We start from the raw sequence: 27,755 nt of genomic DNA, 5'->3' as shown, positions 1-27,755 counted from the left end.
CGGAACGGAGCTCTCCCTGTACATTTTGCAATTGTTCTTGTTGTGTGCTCATGTAAGTTTATGTAATGAACAGTTTAGCGCCAGTAACGAGGGTGGGGGTGGGGAAGGATTCTGAGGTTTACGTGTGGGACAGACGTGATCTGATCGAACGGGTAAGTCAAATATTCCCAGAACGTGAGAGAGCTGATTGGTCCAGGATCACTCCCATCTTCAGCTTCAGAATCAACAAATGAAATTGCTGGAAAATCTCAGCAGGTCCGGTCGCATCTTGAAAATGAAAACCGAATGAGTTTTTGGACTGGTGACACTTCTTTTTCCATCTTCATGTCCCTCTGTCTTTCTACAAACTTCCTTCTTATTGAATATGTCCTGACTTCAAACTTTATATTCAGCTTCACTTTCATTGCTTCCTCTCCAAACATTTTCCCAGTCTCTAAAATTGTGTCATGCTTGTTCTATCTCTCACTTTGCCCAGGACTTACAACTGAACAAATAACTCTGTTTCTATTTCCTTCGATACCAGATGGCCAGAGATTGGAAGACATAGGAGGACGGTTAGCGCTTTCAGAATATCTAGTCTGCTCCGCCATTCGATCTTGGCTAATATCGGTCTTAACTCCATTCTCCAGTCCTCTACCTGAACACTTAATCCCCAGTCTTAGGATCCAGTCTTTTACCCAGAGTGGGTCCTAATCCGTCCCAAAACCCTCCACATGTGTTGGCAGCTGTTACACCGTGTCTACGTGTCATCAATCTCAGTTTCAGTGATTCTGGCAAACACGAACTGTTCTGAGCAGCTCGATCGGGTCTCTGGCCCCACTGTGATCCTGCGGGGGAGCAGTAATCATCTTCATCTCCTCCGGAAAGGATCGGCGCTTCTGAACAAAAAATGGACAGAAAGAAAGATAGGCTTGTGTGTCAAGATATGTGGAGGTAATTGCTTTCTGACCTGGTCAGTAAACCTTACTCTGTATATCCCCGCACATTCAAGCTGTCGTGATGAAAGGGAATACAAGTCCAATTTATTGCCATTTACACTTTTATTCGATATGTATTCTTCCTTGTTCTGAATATGCAGGGAGTTTCCAGCACTGATGGTCACCATTTCTAAGAGTGCATGCCGCGGGTCCTGATCTTTTCTGGAGAGTAGCAGTATCAGTTTGTGCGAAAGTGGCCCAGTACAAAGCTTAGAAGAAACATTATTGTTCCCTCTTTCCGGGCGACAGTCTTTCATATCATGATCGATGGGGCTTTATTGCATTCTCATCAGCAAACCTTGTTTTGAATTTACTCGCCCAATACTACTGTAGCGGTGAAAAGAATATAATTCCGAATACCTGCTGCGTGAATTTCATTTTCAAATTTCTATTAGCAGTGGTCCTTCATATGTGGTGATGTCTATATCACTGCTGGCCATCCTGTTTAAGAGTGCCGTTACATGTGTTCCTCTGTCTTGGCGCTGCAGGGAAAATTGTCTGCGCCGTTTCAGCCAATATTTCTTGGATATTTCAACATGGTATTCTTTATTTTTTCAATCATGTCCTCTTTAAGGACACAGTTACCAGGCACTGATCCTTTTTGTAACAACAGTACCGCATTTGCTTGACATGTGAAGGTGGCCTGGATCAGTAACAAGGAGAGCATTCATTTCCTTCTGTCACAGCGAACACTGGATTCATGATGTTAATCTCTGTCAAATGCATCCGAAAATGTGCTCTGAAAGCTTCATTTGAACGCTGTCTGGCGTTTCTCAACGTGTGTCAACCAAAAGCAGAAATCCTCAATCATAGTTTGGAGCAGTTCACATATTCGAGTTTCGAAGCAGCAGACACGCATACAGTTCATTCAGTCAAACACGGGAATGAAAAGATTTACAGGCACAGATGAACTATAGACTCTTGTTCTCATAATGGTAATAATATTACTGTGTGGCCTGAAGTCTAAGCCTTGTTGTCACTGAAAATGAGGAAATCACAGACAGGCTGCCGAATAACGCAGTATGTATTTTGTTTTCTTGTTCTCACACAGTTCCAGGAAATTATGACAGCGAGGGAGAGGAATGCAAGTCAAGTGCAGCTCCGGTGAAACACCTTCTGTCTGATTCAGTCATCAACAAGAAACGTGAATGCGACTAAAGCGGGAAACCTTTTCACAACTCGAACAAAGAGCAATCATGAACAGTGACCACCTCTTTGACATCTTAGATCGCCTTTGACCTTCCCTGAATATGTATAGAAACTAATTTTTGTATACCTCAAAGTGAGAAGTGTTTGATTTACCGACAATAAGTGAGTCGCATGTCCTTGATTGCCACATAGGATTCCAAGTCAGCTTGCAGCCAGGTGGCAGTTGCTCATGGCTCTGCTGGATAATGCACTATTATGAAGAAAGAAAAGGAAAGTTGGAATTCTTATTGGCTCTGGGTTTCGAATAATCTTGCTACGTGTTCTGCCATTCTCGGATTCCAGTGCTAAACCAGTTTTTCTGTTCATCCGAGCAGCAGGAGAGTCGGCGTCTCTGGCAGGAGCAGAATTCATCATCTCCAGTGATCACTTTATCTGAGGAGAGAAAATGAACAAAGTTTCACACAGCAACTAATCGGAATTGCATTCCGTTTCAGCATGGCAGCAGATATGGGCTAGCAAATTCAAAGCCAGATTTGCTGATGAGAACAACAAGCACGACCGCTCAGATAGAGCAATTCCTTCCCACCGCTTATTCTGCAGAACTGGTGCAGTTGCTGTGAGTATGCTGCAGGGTATCATCAGGTACATGCTCTTGGGTTTCCGGTTTTGGCCTGTGTGCTCGCGTGGCTTAGCAACCTGAGACTCTGATTTCAGATTCCACTTCTTAAGAAGGCTTGTGTTTGCATCCCTGCACGGCCACGTGTGCTAATGGACTAAGCTGGCAACGTTTTGCAGGGATGAGTTTTGTTAAAGTTGAACAGAAAAAAAGGAGTCATTTCTTCTAACCCGGCTGTGATGTGGCACAGCAGAAAACAACCAACATGTCAGTGCCCATGTTTTCCCCTTGTGCTGTAGTTGTCACGTTCCCCTCCAGCTCGAAAGGCCACCAGCATAATATGCGACTCAAAAACAGGCTGCGCCAATCTTTCATATTCCAGACAATTTGCATTTTTCACCGTTTCTCTGAAAGTGAATGGAGATATTTATTTTCCTGTTTATGTGAAATTAGGTTCTACATTGAATCTGCTCGCAGTTTTCTGTTATTGTTGCGAAAAGGAGGGAAATTGCGATATGAAACTTGGTTACTTTTCCCTAATTTCCTTAATTTCTGTCCTGATGAGAGAGGCTGGTGATTGGTCCTCTCGATCCGATGGAGACATCAGCCCAATTGTTAACCTCATCTAATCGAGACTGTAACTGGTAATCTTCACTTTTCATGGTTCATTGTTAGTCAGTTCTGATTCATGTTACTTGAGCACTTTCCTGGAAGTATTGGTGCACTAAGGCGCCAGTACGTTGAAAGCACCATTTGGAGTTGCCTCGCTGCAATTTGTGTGAGCAGCTCATGACCCAGACGACTCGCTCTGCCTCACAGACAGCATTCATGCGTCCGTGTGTCTGAAAATAGGTTCTCTTTGTCAGTTCTGCTTCTGTTCATCAGTTGTCAGGTTTTGGTTTCGCTGGAGAGCTGCGCGTGCAACATGATTTGTGAGGTATGTTCTGCAGTCAAAATCTCCCACTGAGAAGTTGGGAATGTGTCAAGAAGAATGGTCATTGGCAGCCTAAGACCAGAAAAAAAATGATTCGTTGCTGGTTTTAACCGAAGCAGCCTGTGGGAGTTATCTCAAATGGGAGAGTACTCGGTTTGCATGCGAGAGATTGCGGGGTTGCTAGCTGCATTCTCCTTCCCCTTTTAGGGCGGCACCGTGGCTCAGTGGTTAGCACTGCTGCCTCACAGCACCAGTGTGCCACGTTTGATTCCTGTGCGTAGTTTGCACTTTGTCCCTGCGTCTGCGTGGGTTTCTTCCCACACTGCAAAGATGTTCAATGCAGGTGAATTTGACATGCTAATTTGCCCATAATGATCGGTGCATTAGTTCGAGGGAAATTGGTCTGGGTGGGTTACTCTTTGTAGGGTCGGTGTGGACTCGTTGCGCGGAAGGACCTGTTTCCATACTGTAGGGAATCTAATCTAACCATCTTCCAGAAAACTAGCCACTGACCAAGTGATGAGTGCCTATTCAAACTGGTGATCGCCACTGCAGCATCTCAACCACTCTATTTGCCAAATTTTCACGTTTATTCTTTTTCAACATTCCTGTCAGTATAATGATCCATATGCATTTGAAATGTTGAGAGTGTACCAGACTCCACCACGAAATCTGACAATTCATTCCAAACACGCAAAACTTTCTGTGTGAAAATAAAATGTCCTTCAGATCCCTTTTAAATTTTACCACTCTCCCCTTATACCTGTGTTCCCTTGGTTTGAACTTGCCTGTCTTGGGAAGAAATATTCATTGACCATTTACTCTGCAGTCTCCCTCATATTTATATAAACCTCTGTAAGCCCATCCCTAAGCTCTCAAGCTCCAGGGAAAATTTTCATATCCTACTCAGCTTTACGCTACAATCCTAACACTGTAAGCCTTGCAACATCCTCATACATATTATCGAACTTGCGCCAAGTTCGCCATTGAAAGGGCGTGTGTTAAAGTGCCTGAAGTGAGGCGATGCTGAAACACTCATCCTGAAAAACGTGGTTGCGGAGGTTTGTGTGGCAGCATGGCAGAGGTGTCGAAGGAGCTGTCTTTAAACTATAACCTCGATCCAGTCATTGATTTGAATTCCCACCACGACCAGAACCACAGGTGAAGACGGGAACTCTGTTTTTCATGAAAGACCTATAAACATTGAGATGTCAGGATTTTATCCCATATTCGGCTGATTTTTTGACAGGAACTTTCACTAACTAAGGCAGAGGGACTGCCCAAGCTCAACGATTCAAAACCATGTGTGCATTTACTTGACTATTCGATCACAGGAACTCGGACTCATTTTTGTGTGTTTCACAGTTACTCGGAGAAAATTTAAAACAACCTCCGTTTATGCAGAAGATTTCAAAGCTGGATATTCTCCACTGAAAATGCACAGGGAGAGGCAATCTCTTATTGTTTTTGTTTTAAACTGATAATTTCGACTTTTAAACTGACAGGATAACGAAGATCTGTCCATCGTCTTGGGCACCTTTAACCGTATTAATATCCGCAAAGGGAAACTCACACTAAGAGGAATGGGCTCATTGTGGTGAATTGTTAAGGCGTGGTGTGTGAATCAGAGTGAATAGTGGTTAGTAAATACTGACACTGACATTGAACGTTGCAACGCCAGCTCCTCACTCACTTCCTGTCTCATGTCTCCCAGTCATCATTGCCTTTCATATTTTCCCCTCGTTGTGGTTCTGTTCGCCGAGCTGGAAGTTTTTGTTGCAACCGTTTCGTCCTCTGGCTAGGCGACATCATCAGTGCTTGGGAGCCTCCTGCGAAGCCCTTCTTTGATGTTTCCTCCGGTGTTTATAGTGGTCTGTTCCTGCCGCTTCAGGTTGTCAGTTTCAGCCGTCCGCTGTAGTGGTTGGTATATTGGGTACCAAGCACTGATGATGTCGCCTAGCCAGGGGACGAAACGTTTGCAACAAAAACTTCCAGCTCGGCGAACAGAACCACAACAACGAGCACCCGAGCTACAAATCTTCGCACAAACTTTGAATATTTTCCCCTCGGCCGTTCCACTTCTCAACTTATTCCCGACTGCTTGCAAGTGTTCCCTTAGAAACTGCAGCTTTAGGAAGCGTATTATTGGGATAAAGTCATTACTCAATGGGATGGGATGCACCGTCAATCCCTAATTACCCGAGAGATTGAGATTTTGAGTTACTCCACAAAACCCTGGATGTCCTCAATACCGAGGTTACAGGCATGATGCCACGAGGCAAGGATTTAGACCTAGTGACATTGAAGGAACAGCGAGATATTTTCAACTGGGAAACGCGAGATCTTTGTAGGGATAATTGCGGTGATAGCTTTCGCTTGTATTTGCTGCCATTGTCCTTCCAGACAGATGCTGATCGATGACTGAATTTCTCTGGCAGGCTCCGTGTTCTGTGTGCAATCAGGATTTAGTTTTCATTCGGATAACTCACAAGAAGAGAATTAAATCTTCACTTCCTGACTGGGAATTAAAGTCTGTTCTGGGCAATATAAACTCAGTCTCGTATGCAGGGATGTCCATTGATACTGCAATAGCATTTGGGACCTGACCTGTACAAACGCCTGTGCCTGCTCTTCACGTCATAATCGTCTTCTCAGCAGCGTTTCTCTCTCCAAGTTTCCAAGTCGGTTCATATTATCACCCTTGGTTTCAATGTGAAGAAGGCAATGCTGTGATAATCTGAAGTTGTTCAGCAGATATACTGCAGCAAGTTAAGTAAAGACTGATGCGAACACGAGCTCGTTTTGAGCTGTGGTGATGTGTCGACAACAAGAAAGGCATCGTTCAACTCGCCTCATTCCGGATTACGGGCTCGAAATGACCAGTGGTTTCTTGCTGAATTAGTTCATGGCCTGGAATGTAAAAAACTTCAAATATGAAAGTACAGCGAAAGGTAACAGTTCACAGAGTGTGGAATTCCAAGTGAAACAGTGACGGTGATTATATATTTTGATTTTTCACCTTGTGATTGCTGTTTCCATGATGTGGACGTTCACATTACAAATAGACAAACTGTCACAGCCAAACCTGGTCTTTGGGTCAGTGACGGAATTGGTAACACGCCTTTTATGTCGAGTTAGGGGATTGTCGGTTCGCATTTAAAATCACGAGGATGCAGCGTGCTAGTCCATTCCTGTTGTCTGTCAGGAACGGAAGGGTTGGGTTTTCGAATTTACTGTTTCTTTCGTCCACTTTAAATTCTAGCTCAGTGCTAGAATGTCTCTCATTGTCTGTAGAACTGGCTTTGGTTTAACCAAAAGCTGCCTTTTAGCGGTTGAACTTGCATGTTGGAGCGGACAGCTGAAGTGAAGCACAAGGAGCTGGTCAAATCCTCACAACTCTGCCACTCTTGTGTGTCTCTTTCTGTGGAAGACACGACGTGGGTAATAACACAGTGTGACTATATCAAACTTCAATCCCATTGTTGTGTCATCTAAGATCAAAGTGAGAACCTCACTGCCTTTTGCACTGGAAACATCAGAACACATAAGGTTATGGACCAAAGCTGAAAACTGGGAATAGAATAGATGAATATCTTTAAACAAGACTGCACCATGGGCCAAATGGGATTTTTCATTCTGCAAAACTTGAAGACGAGTAGAAAACAATCTGCAGTGAAACTGATCAGAAATGAAAGGGAAAAGCCATTTCATTGAGAATAAGTGCAAGAGCGTCTGTCTTCATTCAGTGTAATGTCATAGTTAGGATTTGGAACTAGAACTGCCATGGCATTAGTTCTATTTTCGGACAGGGAATGAATGTTTTATTGTGCAAGTATATCGTGGTACCAGTATTTCTGACCACTGGTCCGATCCTGGTAATGCTTGGTTTTGGGCCAGGTTATCAAAAATCAAAAAGATGCAGGTTTTTGAAATCTGAACCAAAAACGAGAATTGATAGAGAAACACTCTGCACCTGGCAACATCTGCAGAGATAATCAGATTTTTTTTAGAGCGACAGAAGCAGGTTAGTTACTGATTTCTAGATTATACTGTTGGTAAAATGATAATCTTACCTGTCGAATCATCACATTTATCAAAATCATTCTTGAGCTTACAAACGTCGAATTTACAATCTTAAAAGGACTTAATCAGCTGTCATGCTACTTTCATTTTCCTGAGCTTTTGTAAGGCTATGTTTTAATGGCTACATTTCCTTTTGCTTTCTGTTATTTAGCAGTCACGTCGAATGGAGAATTGTTTCTTCCATTGTCTACCTCAATATGTGTCTCTGTTTTTCTATATTTCTCTCTGTATCCTACTGGGCATTTTTCACATTCGCCGACACTCTAGCTGTCCATATCCCTCATTTCTTATTTCTGCTCTTTGAAAATCCTGACAGTCAGAGGCAGTTTGAGATTCGAACTGCTGAGAGGCTTTCTGACGCCAGGCTGGAATCGGTCGAAGTAGTCTCACATTCTCTGTATAATGCGTCTGTCACTTCGACCTGAGGCATGGAGGCATTTCTTCCTCAAAATCTAAAGATCCTTTCGAAGTTAAAGTTTAATTCCTTATCCAACAGAAAAAGAAAGTAATTACATGATAGCTGAAGAAGAACAAGGATGCATGTACTGTTGGTGTACATCCAATGAATGGTGACAGCAGAGAATGAGGGTGATCGGGTCGTGGTGTCAGTGCCATTACCACTACATTCCCCGGGAATGCTGCAGTGTCTCCTGCTTCACCACTTAATTTCCACCAAACTGGAAATGAAGGAATGAGAATAAGAGGATGAGAAGCAGAAGTGCATGTGGAACTACGGTAGGAATCTCCAGGTTAAAATAGTAGTTAAAAAGAGCAACATACACTACTGGATTTAAACCTGGAAAATGAAGCCGGAACACGAAATCAGAAAATATAGCAATTCAAACAGGACACTGAGTGTTTCGATCAGCAACACAATACTTGCGAGAAATAACGAGATTTCAATACACTGAGCAGGTACCAGTGTGATGGGAGGTGCTTTCACCAGCTCAGCCACGGCGCCACGTTAAAAGCCAGATTTGTCGTCCATATGTGTAATGTCTGAACCACTTGATCACAGGAATTCGAAAACGCGTTTTCTGTATTAGCGTTGCACCTAACAATCAAACTCTGCTTGTGCAAAAACAGACATTTCAATGCTGAGCATTCCCCACTGAAGAGGCACAGAAAAAGACAGTATCCTCTTGCATTGGCATCCAACAGATATTTTCATCTGTTTAAACTGACAGAATAAAGAGGATGTGCTCATCTCCTCTCGCGTCCCATTAACCACGTTAATACACACGCAGGGATTTTCAAACCAAGATGAACAGGCTCATTGTTGTGAATTGACAGCAGTGGTGTGTGAGTCATTGCGAACAGTGAGAAATAAATGCTGAACCAATAGCACTGACACTGAGCCTTGCACCATCAGCTCCACACTCACATCTTGTGTCATGTCTCCTCGGCATCAGTGAATTTGACTTTAATTATTCTACCCTGCACCTCTCCTCAAGTTATTCCCGACCGCTTGCAGTGTCGAATTAGTACATGCAATTATTAGAAATGCATTTCTGGGACGCAGTTGTCTTTCAATGAGATAAGATTCACTGCCCATCCCTAATTATCCCAAAGATGTAGGGGACGAGTTACTTTTGTCAACTCCTCAAAGACGCCACTCCTGACGCCACTCTGTCAATGTCACTCACTGAGGGAAGAGCAAACTGACGCTACTCAGTCAGTGTACTCACCCAGGGAAGGGCAGACTGACCCCACACTTTCAGTGTAACTCAGCAGACTGATCCCGCACTGTCAATATAAGTCATTCACTGAAGAGCAGTCTGACCCCGCTCTATAAATATAATTCCCTCAGGGAAGAGCAGACTGATCCCATTCTGTCTATGGCACTCATCCAATTAATGAACACTAACCCCACTCTACCAATGTAACTCACCAGGGAAGAGCAGACGGAAGCCAGACTGTCAACATAAATTATCGAGGGAAGAGAATACTGACCCCCCTCTATCTGTTTCACTCAGGCAGGGAAGAGCAGACTGTCACCACTCTGTGAAAGAAATTCGCCCAAGGAAGGGCAGACTGACCCTACTGTATCTGCGTGACTGACACAGGTAAGAGCAACTAACCCAACTCTGTCAACGTATCTCCCTCAGGGAAGAAGACCCTGACCCCTCTCTGTCCATGTAGCTCACCCAGGAATCAGCAGACTAACCCCACTCTGTCTATTTAAGTTCACAAAATTGCCATTGAAGTACGTCCTATCCAGAGACTCCTATTACAGAGACATCACTGTCTCTGTAACCGCGTGCGTTCAATGGCGATTCCAAATAACCTGCAAATGTTTAGAATGTGGCAGCAAACCAGACCAACCACACAGAAATTGGGCGAATGTGCAAACTTCCATCAGGCTGTCACCTAAGCCTGGAATGGAAACCAAACCCGACAGCAGTCGTGATTATAACATGGCGGAACAGAAACCTAGCAAAAAGAATTGCTTCCCTGTGTGTTGCAACGATTCTGAGTATTAAGTAAGCCCCCCTCACTCTAGCTAATTTCCATTTTCATCACTGCCAACCTTCTTCAAAGCAAAGCACGCACTTGCTTTTTTCAGAGTTCCTATATCCCGCTTTCATCCCGCTTTTTACCTAATCATATTTCTGACTTTACAAACTACGTCATAACAGGTTGACAACTGCAGAATGAGCTTTGTTCCGTTCTCCACTGATGTTGATGGTAGTAATCCGGCATATTCGAGTAGGACTTGATGCGCTTGCGGGTGGTGTATTCGCGGCATTTTGGCTTCTTTTTTTCATTTTCGGTCTACTATTTCGAGTTCATTCTGCAGACCTCTGAAGAAAACTTTTTGGAGTCGAAATGGTAACTGTGTTTTCTCTTGCAAGACAGACGTAGCTTTATTTCTGTTCTCTTATAAATTGATCTTCTTCTGATCTTTGCAAGTGAAATAGGGTGCATTACTATTGCTCGGTTTTAGTTTCAAAATCAAGAGAAACATGAAGGAGAGAATATCAAAGAACACAAAGTTCTGAGTTGTTAAGATAATTTTTGCAGCAATGGTGGACATGAAGGTCAAATTAAGATAACGGTTCAAGAACATTTAGTCTGTGGAAGTGGTATGTGACTTTAGTTCCTAATATATGTTTACGTTCTTCCAGTACATCTTTTTGACTCCCAGAAAACATTGATTGTTTTCTGTATTCACTTTGTTTCGCGACATTTGTCTTCTGGTCGACCAGGGACAACTTGAATTTGCGTCTGCATTGAATAAGATTTCGCTCTTTCTTTTGAGAAGGAAACCTGTGCATTATGTAGTACTTAACATGCTGATGGCTAAGAAGTTCAAAATGAATTACGGTTTATGGATGGTGAGCAAGATGAAGTGATCCACTTGCGAACAGATGTCACCACGACCTATTCCTACATCGGGCCTGAACGATCCATTGGCAGAGTCTGAAGACAGGAAATGTCTCAGTGACTAGTCCTTTGTTCAGTTTGATTTGATACCAATGGTAGTGCTGTTTTGGTGCAGAAATGTGTCAACATCTCTGACGTTAGAGTCAAAATTTAAGTCACAACTACTCATAAGTGTCTTCTCATATCGGAACATGCTGACATGAAAACATCTAACTCTGATAGCAAAGGTTTTTTCATTAAACTGGGAGTATGTTTAACTCAGCAATTCAGACAGCCAGGAAGAATAATTGGCATTTGATTCTTCAAGCTGAGCTCTCCACACCAACTGCTCCAACGAAGGCCGTGGATAAGATCCCCATCGATTATTTTGGTCAATTTTAGCCTCAACAACAACCAATTGTTCTGAACAATGCTACGCCACAAGCAGAGGGCGAAGTCTGATTTTCATCATTAATTTTCAATTCCAGTTCTTAATGCACAGTTTCTGACGAATGTGGACAGCAGAAGACCGTTAACATTCCATTTCTAATATTTCCAGAAAATTCTACTCCGCTGATATCACCTTGCCTTTTCACATCGCAAGCCAGGAACCTGGAACAGTCGAGTTCCTTTCCACACATGGAGTTGCTTTTTTCTAATTCATTGACTGCTAATATAATAGATTATTGGCTTTGTGAATCAGCTGTAAATTAGGTTGAACTTTCTCAGCTTGACTTTCGACGGATCCTAAAAAAAAATCATCACCTGTAGGTAAGTGTATTGCATTGCATCATGTTTTGCTGAATTCCACCCCCCGAACATCCAAATTTCACGATAGTTCGACAAATGTGTTGAAACTGATTCGTGTTGGAAGTTGGTGGCTTTTTGTGTCTCGACATATAATTTATTCAATTAGATGACTGGGTCAGTCTTGAAATTACTTCGGATTCTTCACAGTTGAAAATTTACTTTCGATTGAATGCAAAGCTCAAGCTCCACGAAATCCAAATCCTGCAAAGGAATTAATGACTTTTAAAAGATTCTACGCTGTGAACAGGATTCGAAGCTGCGCAGGGAGACCCCATTGGATTTCAAATCCAACACTTCAACCTCTCGGCCATTAGAGGTGCGGCAACCTTGTCAATGTTCATAGTAAAAAAAAAACTGAATTCATTTGTTGGAAGAACAAATTGTCAAGACCCAAAGATTAGGCCAAATCCTTTGCAGAGACCCAGACAAACGTTCCCTTAGCAGATTGACAGGCTTTCACCGCAACCTAGATTCTGACAGCTGAAGTTGTGGGAATGATTCTTCGTCGAATTATAGAGTCACTGATGTACACCACACGAAGAGATGATTATTGTCCCACTGCTTCCGATCGATTTTGACTCAATTGCTCATCATCTGGTGCCAAAGTAGATATGCTGTTGTGTTTTAATATTAATCGAAATGTGGTATTAGAAATATTGATTCTAAGTCCATAAACACTAGCTACATTCGTAAACAAAATGTCGGAATTAGAAAGAATGCAGAACCAATTTACAGGAATGGATCCAGCAACTAATCCGTAAGATCTGACATCAGGTAATGAACTTGTGAGCACAAGAGAGGAAGATTGACCTAAGATTTGGAACTTTAAATCGTCTTGACGGAATTATTTGCAAAGTTTTTGCGGTTGTTCTAGCGTCATCAAGTCCTTGAACGACACAACACAGAAAGTTGCTCTTCTTTCCAACTTGACCATGGTGGACAGTTATCCTAAATTAATAGGTCCCATTGGCCAACATTTGGCCGACATCCCTCTAAATCTTGTTACTCTCTATCCATCCAGATGCCATTCAATTTTACAGTTGTACCAGTCTCCAACAACTTCTCTGGCAGCTCATTCTGGACACGACTGAAAAAGTTGCCCCTGACGTCCTTTTTAAATCCTTACCCATTAATTTTAAACCGATGTTTTCTAAATTTTGACTTCCTCACCAGCCGGAAAACAACATGACGTGTAAACCTATCCATGTCCCTTATGATTTAATAAATAGCAACGATTTGACTTTATCATACTTGTGAGGAGGGAAATGTGTGGAGATTATTTGTCGAAGGTTTGAAGTAGAAAGTTTGATGTACAGATTCTTAGAAATGCATGTTGTGGAAGTTTTTAATACGTCATTGCAGTCTAGTCGCAGTTGTAGAAGTCTGTTGTGAAAGCTGCAGAAGGATTTCAGGGCACGAGAACGAAGCATTATTTCCAAATGTATGGTGGCTCAGTTCGACCGCACTTGGACTACTGTATGAGGAATTATAATCCTCAATTTAGGAAAGATACTAATGTTATATGAGGAATACCACGAATGGTGATTAGCCTTGATATCATGGATGAACGTTAGTCCTGTGAATTGAAATTGGGCAAATCCGGACTTAACAGTTTCAAAACAAGCGAGGTAATCTCATTGAGAGTTGCAAAATATTTGAAGAGATAAACAGGGTGGTGCAATTAAATTTTGTTCCCTCATTGGTGAATCTAGAAGCAGGGGAGAACAATATTAAAATGAAGCATTGTGATTTATGACCAGGGTGAGAACTATTGATTTTTGTCTTAGCCTTGAGAAGTCTCACTATTCAGCACTACAGTGAGCCTTGGATATTTGGTCTTTGAATGCATCACTATCAGCCTGACCCGCCGACACTTACTGCATCACTATAGACCTGACCCCTCACACTTACCGCCTTAATATCAGCGTGAACCTCTCAAACTTACTGCATCACTATCCATCTGGCGCCCTCACATTTACTGCGCCACTTTTACTTCGAGACCCTCATTTTGACTGCGTCACTATCAGCCTGACTGCCAAGCACTTACTTTGTCACTATCAGTCACGCCCTTACACTTCCTATGTTACTATCACCCTGACTCCTGACACTTACTGTGTCACTATCAGCCTGACTCCATCACACTTATTATGTAAGTATCGGACTGACGCCTCACACTTACCGTGTTACTACAACACTGCCTCCTCAAACTTACTATGTCACTATCACCTTGACCCTCTCACATTTACTGCGTCACAATCACACTGACCACCTCATAACTACTGCTTCACTATGAGCTTCAACACTCACACTTACAGCGTCACTATCAGCCTGAGTCACTCACACTTATCACCTGACAATCAGCATTACTCTCTCAAATTTATTTCAGCATTATTAGGCTGAGGCACTCACACTGACAGCGTCACTAACAGCCTGACCCCTTCATACTTTCTGCTTTTTATCTCTCTGATCCCCTCAGAATTACTGCGTCATAACCACTCTGATCCCCTCATACTTAATGCATCACTATCCCTCTGGCACCCTCATACTTCCTGCATCACTCACTCCCTGACACATGCGAACCCACTGCATCCCTATCAGCCAAACCCCACTCACTAACGGCGTCACACTCTCTCTAACCTGCTCACACTTAATGCGTCACCATCACCTTGACATTCTCTCACTTAGTGCATCAATATCAGCCTGACCCCCTCACGCTTACTGCATCACTACCAACCTGATCCCTTCGAATGTACTGTGTCACTATCAGACTGACCCACTCATACTTACAGCATCACTATCACCTTGACCCCCCAAACTTAGTGCGTCCAGATCACCCTGAACCTTTCACTCTTCTTGCGTCACCTTCAGCCAGACCCTGCACACTATCACTCTGACCTCCTCATACTTGCTCCATCACTATAACTCTATCCCACTCACACCGTGAGTGTCACTATCACCCTGACAACTCATACTCACTGCACCACTATTATCCTGACTCCATCACAATTAGTATATCATTACCAGCCTGACACCTTACAATTACTGTGTCACTATCAAACTGTCCCCTCACATTTCCTGTGTCACTCTCAATCTGACACCTTCAAAGTGTCTGCGTCACTGTCACCCTGAACACGTCACACTTATCGCATTGGTGTCTACCTGAAACCTCACATTTATTGCGTCACTATCATCATGAGCGGCTCACACTTACTACGTTACTAGCACACCAACACTCTCACCTTTACTGCGTCACTATTGGCCTGACACCTCACACGTACTGCATCATTATTAGCCTGACCCGCTCACACGTTTTGCGTCACTACTACCCTGACCCCCTCACAATTGCTGTGTCGCCATCAGCCTGATTCCCTCACTATCACGATGACCAATCTCACAATTACAGCATCACTGTCAACCTGACCACCTCACATTTTCTCTGTCATTATCACCCTGACCTTCTCACACGTAATGCCTCACTGTCACACTGAGACACTCACATTTTCTGCGTCGTTATCAGCCAGACCCGCCGGCACACAGCGTCACTATCAACCTGGCCCCTCACACTTGCATGCCTCAATATCAGCGTGAACCCCTCACTTACTGAATCACTGTCCATCTGCCATCCTCAAACTTACTGCACCAGTTTCACATTGACATCCTCATTTTTACTGCGTCACTATCAGCCTGACAGCCACACAAATATTGCGTCACTATCAGTGACGCCCTCGCACTTCCTATGTTAATATCACCCTCACTCCTAAAACCTACTGCGTCACTATCAGCCTGCCTCCATCACACTTTTTGTGTCAGTATCAGACTGAAGCCTCACGCTTACCACGTTACTAAAATTCTGCCCCATCACACTAACTGCGTCACTATCAGCCTGACCCCTCAGACGTACTGTGTCACTATCACCCAGACCCACTCACACTTTTTGTATCAGTTTCAGTCTGACGCCTCGCCCTTACTGTGTAACTAAAACTCTCCCCCTCACACTGACTGGGTCACTACCAGCCTGACCCCTTCATACTTACTGCATCAATATCAGTCTGACCCCTCAGACCTACTGCGTCACTCTCACTCTGATCCTCTCTCATTTAATGCGTCACTCTCACCCTGACGTCCTCACATTTACTGTGTCACTATCATCCTGATCAACTCACACAGTCTTTGCCATTTTCACCTTGCCGGCCTTAGTTTTACTGCGTCACCATGAGCCTAACCGCCACACACTTATTGCGTCACTTTCAGTCACGCCCTCACACTTCCCATGTTACTATCACCCTCAATACTTACACTTATTGTGTCACTATCAGTCTGACCCCTTACACTTACTGTGTCACTATCAGCCTGACTCCATCACATTTATTGTGTCATTATCAGACTGACGCCTCACTCTTATCTTGTCACTAGAACACTGCCCCGTCACTTTGACTGTGTCACTATCAGCCTGTCCCCCTCACACTTACTGCTTCACTATCGCAATGCCCCTCTCTCACTTACGACGTCATTTACTCCCTGACACCCCAAACTTGCTGCGGCACTATCACACTGAGGGCCTTACACTTAGTGTCATTGTCATCCTGACCCTTATACTTACTGCGTCACTATCACACTGGTATTTCACACCCACTGTGTCACTATTATCCTGAGCCACTTACACCTATTGCGTCACTATCACTTTGACCCCAACACACTAACTGCATCAATATCAGCCTGATCATCTCACACATACTGCGTCACTACCAGGCTGACTTCCTCACATATACTGCATCACTATGAGACTTAACAACTCATGCTTACTGCGTCACTATAACCCTGACTCCCCACTCTTACTGCGTCAAGATCATTGTGCCCCCATACACTTATAGCGTAACTATCATCCTGACAACGTCACACTCACTGCGTCAAGATCAGCCTGATCCCCTCAAACTAATGCGTCACTATCAGCTTCAACACTCACATTTACTGCGTCACTTTAGCACTACCCCTGCACTCTTACTGCATCCCTATCGACCTTACCCCATCGATTTTACTTCATCACTATCAGCCTGAGACACTTACACTTACAGCTTTACTACAACCTGGCCCTGCGAGTGCATCTACATCACTGTTCCCCTGACCCCTTGCCCATACTGCGTCACTATAAGCCTGGCCCCTCAAATATTCTGCGTCACTATCACACTGACATTTCACACTCACTGCGTCACTATCACCCTGACCCCTCACAATTACTGCATCACTACAACCTGACCCCCTGAAAACATCTGCGTCACTGTCACCCTGACCCCATCACACTTGCCATGTCACCATCACAAATGACACATTCACACAGTCTGCTTCACTGTCATCCTGACATCTCCCGCTCACTGCAGCACTACCATCCTCCCCCATACTGACATGTCACTATCATCCAGAGCCACTCACACTAATTGCGTTCCTGTCACTCTGCTCCCAACACACTGCGTCACTATCAGCCTGACACTCGCACACTTCCCGCATCACTATCAGCCTGACACCTCACAATTTCACGGTGTCTATCAGTCTGATTCCTCACATGTCCTGCATCACTATCACCCTGTAACTTAACACTTACTGGCCAGTATTAGCCTGACGCCCTCAACTTACTGCACCAATATCAGCCTGAACACTCACACTTACTCTGTGACCATCACGCTGACCCCTCACACTCACTGCATCACTATCATCCTGTCCCGTCTCACTTCCTGCATTAGGATCACTCTGACTCACGGACACTTACTGCATCACTATCAGCCTGACCCCTCACACATACTTGTGACACTATCTGCCTGCCCCCACCACACTTGCTGCATCTCTATCAGCCTGACCCCCTCACACTTTCTGCTTCACTATCAGACTGACACCTCACACTTACTGTGTCACTATTCCACTAACACCTCACTTTTATTGGCCACTATCAGCCTGACACTCTCAACTTACTGTGTCACTACCAGCCTGAACGCACACACTTACTCCCTCACTATCACCCTTACTATCTCACACTTACTGCGTCAGTCTCTGCCTGACCCCATCACACTTACTGCGTCACTATCACCCTGCCCCCTCCCACTTTATGCGTCAGGATCAGCCTGACACAGTAACACTTACTGCATCACTATCAGCCTGATCTCCTTCCAATTACTGCATCACTATCAGCCTGACCACTCACTCTTACTGCGTCACTGTCACACTGAACCCTCACACGAAGTGCTTCACTATCGCCTGACCACCTCACACTTACTGCATCACTATCGGTATGATCCCTCAGACTTACTGCATCACTATCACTCTGACCCCCCTCACTGCGTAACTATTGGCCTGATCCACTCACACAGTCTGCGTCACTACCACGCTGACACCTCACCCTTACTGTGTCACTATCATCCTCACTCCATCACATTGATTGAGTCACTGTCAGCCTGATCCCCTGTAATGGAAAATTATCATTTATTGTGAAATCTGTGAAAGCATGGTTGAAACAAAGAAGTATGGACCTAACTTTGCAAAAAGACAGAAAAAATGTAAAGTTCAAACTAATTTACAGCTGACTCTCAAGGCCAATAATCTATTATATCAGCAGTCAATGAATTAGAAAAAGCGTCCACTCTGCAACTTTCAAAAATAAACTTTTTCTTTGCTCTTGGTAGCATTTGCGTCGAGTCAATTGAAATGCCACGGCAGTAAACTAGGGGGCTCGCCTGGGACCCTGCGACTGGGTAAGATTTTGAAGATTCCCAGGAGGTGTACGCGCCACTGTCTTGAAGGTCTTTCATTTCATCTCGAGCGCTGAATTGGCCCCTTTGCGTGAGAGGACCAGGGATAAGTGGATCGCCCCAGAGTCGCGTTCTGAATCGAATAGGGTCGGGGTAAGAGTTATAGCTAAAGTAATCCGACATAGAGACTCGTTCGAAGAGAATAAATGAACCAGGAAGAGGGATCAGTGAACACTCGCGGGATATTCGAGTAAAACTCAAGGGAAAGGATTGCCGTCTCTAGAGAGTTTAAGAGACAGCAAGATTAACTGTGGTTTGAGACTTGGAGCCACCATGGGCAGCGTTGGGGACGCCAAAGCTGTACCGGTTACGTGGGTTCTTGGTTTGTGAAAACCAAGGCAATGAGGCTGTCGCGCCCAATGAGAGGGGACCTCCGGAGGTAAAAGTAAGTTATATTGGCAAAGAGAAGACTATGGTATCGTGAGAGAGAGAGAGAGAGAGACAGACAGATCGACAGACAGAGAGAGATGAACACTTTTCCAATATCCATGAAAATCGGCTCCAGCAAGAGCGAACAAAAAGAGAGTCGACAGACAACTCGCAATGGTCAAGAAAAATACAATATATGCTAAATAATTATAGCCCAGTTTCTGTAAAGCAGTTAAAAATGTAAATCAAGGAATGTGGTTTTCTGGAGGAAGGAAGTTTTAGTAACTTGCAGTTGCAAATGCTGAGGTCACTGTTGGAGGAGAGAGACGGAGAAAGTGAAAGGTAAAATAGAACCTGTGAATTGGAGTGCTTATAATATGTTGATGGCTGAGACTGATTTCAGGGAAAGAAAATCTCGAATAAAAGATAGATCAAGTACAGGTACAAACACCAGCGCACATGCACACACACACGGAAAACAACCTAATGAAGCTGTACAGTGTCTTAAGACTGGATCAGATCCTGACCTTAATGGGTGCCCTCGAAGAGCTACAGCCCCCCTACGAGATCCACTTCGCGAAGATTCCAAGTCAACAGTCGCCACCTCAGGGTGTGCTGAATCACCAATAACATATTGTACCCCCAATCAATTGAAGCAAGAATCCCTAAAGAAGTCGAGACAATGTCCCAGTACCTTAAGCGCCTCAGGAAAGTCGATAACGTCTATTGTGGACTGATACCACCCAAGGACATAACGACGGCAGAGATCACACAATATGAGGAACACCTGAGGAGCAGCTTCATCAATGGAATGAAGTACGAAACAACAAAATAGGTAATAATATACGTGTATTACCTGGGACACGGGAAAGCTGAATTAGATAGAACAATACGTGATACATGCTGAGAAATTGCTGGCTCAAGAGGACCATAACCGGAAATTAAAGATGGAACAGCAATCACATAAACCTCAGCTTATTATGATGCAAATGGTCGTTCAGCCGTTGGAGGGAGGAACTGCGGGAAAAGAGAGAGTCACAGGTGGAGTTCGCAAAAGAGGAAGGGATCGCGGAAGTGCACTTGCAGAGATAGATCTGGCTGGTGCTTTGTTTGCGGAGCAATGGACCACTGGTCGAGATAGTGCCTGCACAGACCTCCTCAATCGGTCCTGGAAGCTGGACAGCATGGTGACTGACAGGGGACGACTGAGGTTGAGGTGGGCAGGCTACAAGGTACAGGTAAACCTCTTTCCTTTATACTTGGCAACGAAGAATCCCTTAGTCTAATCACTTCTACTAACCTAACGGGCACTGAGATGTGTCCCAGCTCTATATTGAACATTGAGATTGTGAAGTGTGGACAATATGTTCAATATAACAAAGATGCGTATATGTCAATGCCTACCTCTATGTTATATTTGGAAGGTACACCAGTTACCTTTTTGGTAGATACATGGCCAGCACATTCACTCCTCAAATCAAGACAGTTCAGAGAGTTGACGCCAATAAAGAAGAGTGGAATGTTCCTGAACTCAATGGAGCCATCAGGCGTCGTGATATGAGAGAGTTTTACCGCACCCATATTGTGTGAAATCATTAATGTGTATACATTCTAATTCTCAATTTTGTTAGTGGAATTCTGTCCTTTACATTTGATGGCTCTGGATCTCATAGTGAGACTGGGGTTGTATTTGCTCAGTACTCTGACGGGTTTGCAGGTAATTAAAAGGGAAGGTTCACAAGTGTAAACTGTAAAATACAACCCATGACGCCTGGTGTATGTCTATGAGTGGAGATTAAGCCAGAGAGCAATGGGTTCAGTGAGGAATTCACTCGCCCTGGAAGCAGGTAACCATGTTAATCCTATTAACATCGATTTTTTTGCGGGAATATGCTGCACTGCACAGCACACATAAGCCACGATGGCCCTGAGGAACCACAAGAAAAGTATTGGTTCAGAAGATTGGTTAAACCAGGTCAGTTGTTATTGTGCGAATTTTATTGAAGGGATTGCAGATGTGCAGTCAGTGTGAACTTATGTAAAGTACCTGTGACGGCAAGTAAACTCTATATTTTTGATGTGAAAGGCTACGCTCCTCGCGTGTCACTGGCGAAGGTGTCCAGTGACTGGTGGCAGGATTTGGGGCCATGGATACTAAAGGCAGAAAGAACGAAATGTTGGGTGTTCTGGGACGATGTGGGTATGTGGTTCAATGCAGATGTGCGGACATATAGGAAGAAATTAATTTGTCTAACTCAGGCAATAGAACAGTCGAGGTAACCCCCGCTCGCCCTGAAGAGCCGAGAAGACTGGCCTGGCGTTTCCCTAAGATAAACTTCTCAGACCCAAGATTAATAACGGTCCCTACTGAATTATGGGTTAAAGGCAAACAAGATGTGGGGCTTATACGAGGTTGTGAACCAATATGAGTAACCACGAAGTCGGAGTATCGTCCTTGCAGGTCACAATACCCGTTAAAACCCGAGGCCATGGACATAGTTACTCCAGTCTTTCAATCCTTCCCAAAGGCTAGAGAGATAATCCCCTATGTAAACTCACCGGTGAGAACTCCCATTTTTCTGATCAAAAAGGCAAAAATTCCAAGTGAACCGGAGGAATGCAGGTTTGTTCATGACCTGCAGGCAGTCAATAACAGTGTTGTCCCGCGCGCATCAAATGTTACAAAACCCCATACTGTATCAGTTCAATTTCCACCGGACAGTAAATGGTTCCATACTGTGGATTCAGCAAATACATTCTTTAGTGTGACAGTGCATCCAGATAGTCAATTCTTGTTCGCTTTTTAATTCAAAGGGAAATCTTATGAGTTCACATGACTTTGTCAATGTTCCTGTGAGTGACCCACCATATATAATGAGACTATACGCAGGAGACTGGAGACTCTTGTTTTAACCCCTGGGTCTGCGCTTCTGCAATCTGTAGACGATTGCTGAATAGTAGCACCGACAGAGGAACAATGTGAGAAGGATTCCCTTGCATTACACGAGGGAAGGGCACAAAGTCAGTCTCGCAAAGCTTCGATTTATGCAACAACAGGTGAAGTTCTTCAGTCACTTAATATCTGAACAAGGGAAGGCCATTTGTCAAGACAGAGTGCAAGTCATTCAGCAAATTCCAAGGCCTCACATGAAGAAACAATTGCTATCCTTTTTGGGCATACGCCCCTACTGAAGACCTTTTATCCCACATTACACAAATCTTGAGGCGCCCTGAAGTGACATGGTCCATGAAAAGGGGAGCAGAACCATGGTCCGTTGCAATGGATCCCAGCGGCCAAGTTGAATTGAAAAAGACGTTTCAAAGTACACCGACACTGGGGATTCCGAATCCAACAAGCCTTCTGTCAAACGGCAGATGAGAAACATGGCTGCATGACATCTGTGTTGTTGCAGGATCATGGGGGAAAATTTAGGCTGGCAGCTTATTTTTCGGCTAAGCTAGACCTCGTAGCGGCAGGATTGCGTATCAGATTGCCTGTGAGCTGTGGTTGCAGTGTCTAGGGATATAATCGGCTATGGCGACTTAACCAAACTGATCACACATGCAGTATCCTTACTGCTTTCCGAGCAAAAGACAGTACATACGTCGGCAGCGCGTTGACTCAGATACAATACTGTGTTATTGGAGAAGCCTAACATTGCAATAAAACGATGTAACGTCCTTAATGCTGCTAATTCTCTCACTAGAGAAGGAGACGGAGACCCACATGATTGTATCGCTATAATTAATGAAATGTGCTGCCAAGACAAGACTTGCAGAATTCACCAATTCAAAATCTAAATATGGCGTTTTTTTGTGTGGATGGGACAGCATTCAGGTGCAAGGAGATAGGTCAGAATTTTATTGGGCATGCTCTAGTAACTACCCATGAGGTATTCAAAGCGGGATCACTCGCTTCTCAACTGTCAGCGCAAGCAGCGGAGCTGATCGCCTTGACTGAGGAATGCAAATTGGCTAAGGGAAACACAGTGAATATTTAACCAATAGCAGATACGGATTCGGAGTTGCACACGATGTTGGAATCCTGTGGAAATACAGGGACTTCTTGACCTTCACCGGAAAGCCCATCACACACCCGTGATCAGATTTCTGATCTCTTGGAAGTGGTCGTATTGCCTAAATCAATCGCTGTGTGTAAATATGATGCCTACATGAAAAATAATGATTCCGTTTCTCAAGGAAATGCAAGGGCAGACTCAGCGGCAAAGACGGCAGCCCAGCAGCCGGTAAATGATCAGTTTGACATAGGAATGACAAAAATCCTTTCCCAAATAGCAGACGTACGGGAGTCACAGTCGATGTCCAGGCTGGAAGACACGTTTGAGTGGGAAAAAGCAGAGTGCAGTTTGAGGTAAGGGGTATGGTTTGGCCCCAATGCTAAACCTTTTCTACCACGACCATTATTAAATTCTATGCCAAACTGACACACGGTAAGGAACATGTGTCAAAAGAAAGGAGATATGACAGTATTTCAGCACAGTGGTACATTGAGGGATTTACTCATTACTTCCAGAAATATTGTGAACGACGTCTTATCTGTGCCACAATAATGTGGGGAGGGGAAAACAGATGAGTTATGTAGCATTTCCGAAATCCCAAAAACAATTTGAACATTTACAACTGGATTTAAGCGAACTAACACCCTGCAAAGGAAAAAGGTATTGTCTGGTAATAGTTGATATGTTTTCAAAATGGGTGCAAGCGTTCCCCACGGCAAAACAGATTGCCAGTGCCGTTACCAAAGTCTTCCTAACTGAAATAATTCCGAGATGGAGCATCCCTGAGAGGCTTAGTAGTCCCAAGGTTTGTAAACGTTTATAGCTCCGGTCGAGGTTTAGGGTGTAGGTTTGCTGGCTGAGCTGTACGTTTATTATCCAGACGTTTCATTACCTGGCTAGGTAACATCATCAGTGGCGACCTCCAAGTGAAGCGAATATGTTGTCTCCTGCTTTCTATTTATATGTTTGTCCTGGATGGGGTTCCTGGGGTTTGTGGTGATGTCATTTCCTATTCGTTTTCTGAGGGGTTGACAGATGGTAAATCGATCAATGTGTTTGTTTATGGCGTTGTGATTGGAGTGTGAGGCCTCTCGGAATTCTCTGGTGTGTCTGCATTTACAGCAAACCGACAAACACTGACCAAATACGTAACTACACCAGCAACTATTCCAACACGCAAAAAGGAAGCTGTATCAGAACACTATTCCAACGAAGCACCACACATTTCAACACAGACGAACTTCGGAAAACAGAGGAGAAGCACCTATAAAACGTATTCAAGAAGAACGGATACTTAAAAAATACAGTCCACAGATTCCTCAGGAACAAACCACGACAAGTAGACCTAACACAGCCAGAAACCCTATCGACCTTTCAATACATCACTGAAGTCTCAAACGTGGCAGCCAGACAACTATGACCCCTCGGAATCCCACCAAAAGTCTCAAACAAAACCAACAAATTTAAAAGACCCAGTGCAACCCATGGATAAAACCAACGTCATATACAAAATTCCATGCAAGGACTGCCACAAACACTGCGTAGGACAAACAGGAAGAAAGTTAGCTACCAGGATACAGAATACCAGCGAGCCACAAAAAGACACGACCCTCTCTCCCTCGTAGCCCTTCGCATGGATGAAACAAAAACACCATTTCGACTGGGACAACACATCTATCCTGGGACAGGCTAAGCAAAGACATGCCAGAGAATTCCTTGAGGCCTAGCACTCCAACCGCAACGCCATAAAAAAAGACATATATATCTTGATAGCATGTATCAACCCCTCAGAAAACAAACAGGAAATGGCATCGCCACAAACCCCACGAACTCCATCCTGGACAAACATATAACTAGAAAGCAGGAGACAACGGTTTCTCTTCACTTAGAGTTCGTCACTGATGATGTTACCTAGAACAAAGATCATAGAATAATACAGCGCAGGACAGGCCCTTTGGCTCTCGATGTTGCACCGATCCAAGCCCACCTAACCTGCACTAGCCCCCTAACCTCCATTAGCCAGGTAATGAAACGTCTGGATATCAAATCTACAGCTCAGCGAGCAAACCTACACTCTAGGCTTAGTAGTGACAGTGGGACACCATTTCTCCATAATGCCCTACAGCATATTAGTGAGTATTTAAGAAGAAACATGAGATAACACTGTGCCTACCACCAAACGAGCGGTAGGGCAGCGGAAAGAGAAAATTCTACCTTAAAAATAAATTGACAAAATGCTGTGAGGAACTAGGGATGGCATGGACAAAGGCACTTCCAATTGTGCTAATGTGTATGAGATCTAGGAGGAGAGGGAGAGCTAATCTTGGTCCGTTTGAGATTTTGTTTGGTAGGCAGCCAAACACAGGAATTGTCCCGAGACTTCAGGGAAGCCAGAAAACAGGCCACTGTGAGGATGAGATGTTGTGTTACTGCATGAAACTCTCCACACTTCTGTCCAAATACAGAATCAAGCGAAGACAGCACTACCCCAATCAGCAGAAGGGAAGATGTACGATCTATAACCAGGAGCCTGAATAGTGGCAAAAGACTTCAGGAGGGAAAACAGGAAGGCAAAGAGGTGGCGGTGACCGTTTCAAGTACGCTTTACAGCACAGACAGCTGTTAAGACCGCCGGAACAGCCACGTGGATACACGCCAGCCATTACAAACTTGCAGCTGGGACTGAGGAGACATCGCACAACACCAAAACCAATTTAGTATTTATGAGAAGACTTAAGCAAATGTGGGGCTGCCCCAAGTTAACACTGTTGACAAGCGCCCTGGTAGGACTATTCATAAGGGCAGGAGCGTCTGGGATGTAGCAGCTGACAGTTATCTTAACTGATAGGACGAAGTGGATCTTTACATGCGACCTATAGCCGTTCAGTAACAAGTACGACTATAAATTCGATAATTAAGATTAATGCAGGGATCCATGCCGCGCCGGTGACTTGCACTTAGTAGTAGCCACCACGGCAAAAGGGGCACCTGACATGGGAAATAGATATTCTATGAGCAAAGTAAGACTCAGAAGAGCAATGAGGGAGTCTCGTGGTGTGGAATAGAAAGATCCTTCTCCGACATCTGTAGACAGGTGAATATAGTGGTGCAGTCGCCCCACTCCCGCCCTGCGAGATGCAGTGCAGAATGCAGTACAGATGATAGGAACCCTGGGGCATGGCAACCATTCAAACCAGATCATGGACCTAACCCCAAGCCGGGCAAAGGTCATTAATGACACACCCGAACCCCGAAGGGAGACGGCCGTGTCTAGAGAGCGAAGTTAAAGCAGGAGGGGAATTTGCCTGCTGGAGATAAATGGCGTAAATGCGACGCCAGTAGGTTGGGAGCTGCGAAGGGCCATTGCTAGATGTGAAGGGAACAGAGCATTTGCTTTGTTCATTCGACAAAATGAGAGATTAGATGTTGGCTACACTTGTTAGATATGTTTGCACACAGCCCAGAGGTAGTCTGCCCAGCAAATTACTGAGAGCCTGGCGAGAAATGCCAGCTGTCTGCTTCTGCGGGAGGCGACTAGCCTGACCCTGATAGTGGGGGGGCAATTTGGGCAAATCTCGTGTCACCACCCGAACTCCAGGCTAACTACAGCCCCAAGCCTGACACGCTACCGACCACAGCATTCCAGATCGTGGATTGCAGGGGAGAAAAGTGTATATGCACCAATCGGGGGAGACTCCTTTTGGGTATCTCCCAGTGTACCTTGATGCTGTACTTGAACAATGACTCTTGAACAGCAACATACGCAAATGATACACTCAGTCTGTTCTTCCCTGGGTGAGCTACGTTAAGAGAGTGGTGTCAGTCTGCTCCTCCATGGGCGTGTTACTTTCTCAAAGTCGCGACAGTCTGCTCTTCTCTGTCTGAGTTTAACAGCAAGTGTGGTTTCATTACTGTCTTCGCTGGATGATTCACATAGACAGAATGGAATAAGTCTTCTCTTCTCTGAGTGAGTTACTTTGACAGAGTGGAGTCAGGTTCGTCTCCCTGCTTGTGTTTCATTGACAGAATCAGACCAGCCTGCTCTTTCCTGGATGAGTGACAGAGACAGAATGGGTACAGCCTGCTCTTCTCTGAGTGAGTTACGTTGACAGAGTGGCATCAGTCTGCTCTTTCTTGGGTAAATTATACTGACTGAGTCGTGTTAGTCTGCCATTTGCTGGGTGGGTTACATATAAAGTGTTGGGTCAGTCTGCTATTCGCTGGATGACTAACATTGACAGAGTGGCGTCAGTCTACTCTTCCCTGGGTGAGTTACATTAACAGTGTGCAGTCAGGCCATAATTACCTCGTTGAGTTACATTGATCGTGTGATGTCAGACTTCTGTCCCCTGGTTGAGTTACATTGACAGAGTGGGGTCCATCTGCTCTTCCCTGGGTGAGTTACGTGAGCAGTTTGGGGTCGGTCTGCTTTCCGCAATCCAGGAACTCCATCTCTCGCGGTTTCTTGTCAGTACCTCCATACTCAGGATTTGAGGAGTTAACAAAAGTAACTCGTCCCCTACATCTTTGGGATAATTAGGGATGGGCAGTGAATTTTATCTATTGAAAGACAAATGTGTCCCAGAAATGTATTTCTAATAATTGCATGCACTAATTCGATACTGCAAGCGGTCGGGA

The sequence above is a fragment of the Chiloscyllium plagiosum genome, unplaced genomic scaffold, assembly GCF_037043375.1.
Source record: "Chiloscyllium plagiosum isolate Xiang-an unplaced genomic scaffold, Cpla_swu_hap1 HiC_scaffold_14, whole genome shotgun sequence".
Classification (NCBI taxonomy): domain Eukaryota; kingdom Metazoa; phylum Chordata; class Chondrichthyes; order Orectolobiformes; family Hemiscylliidae; genus Chiloscyllium; species Chiloscyllium plagiosum.
Note: the sequence above shows the minus strand (reverse complement) of the source record.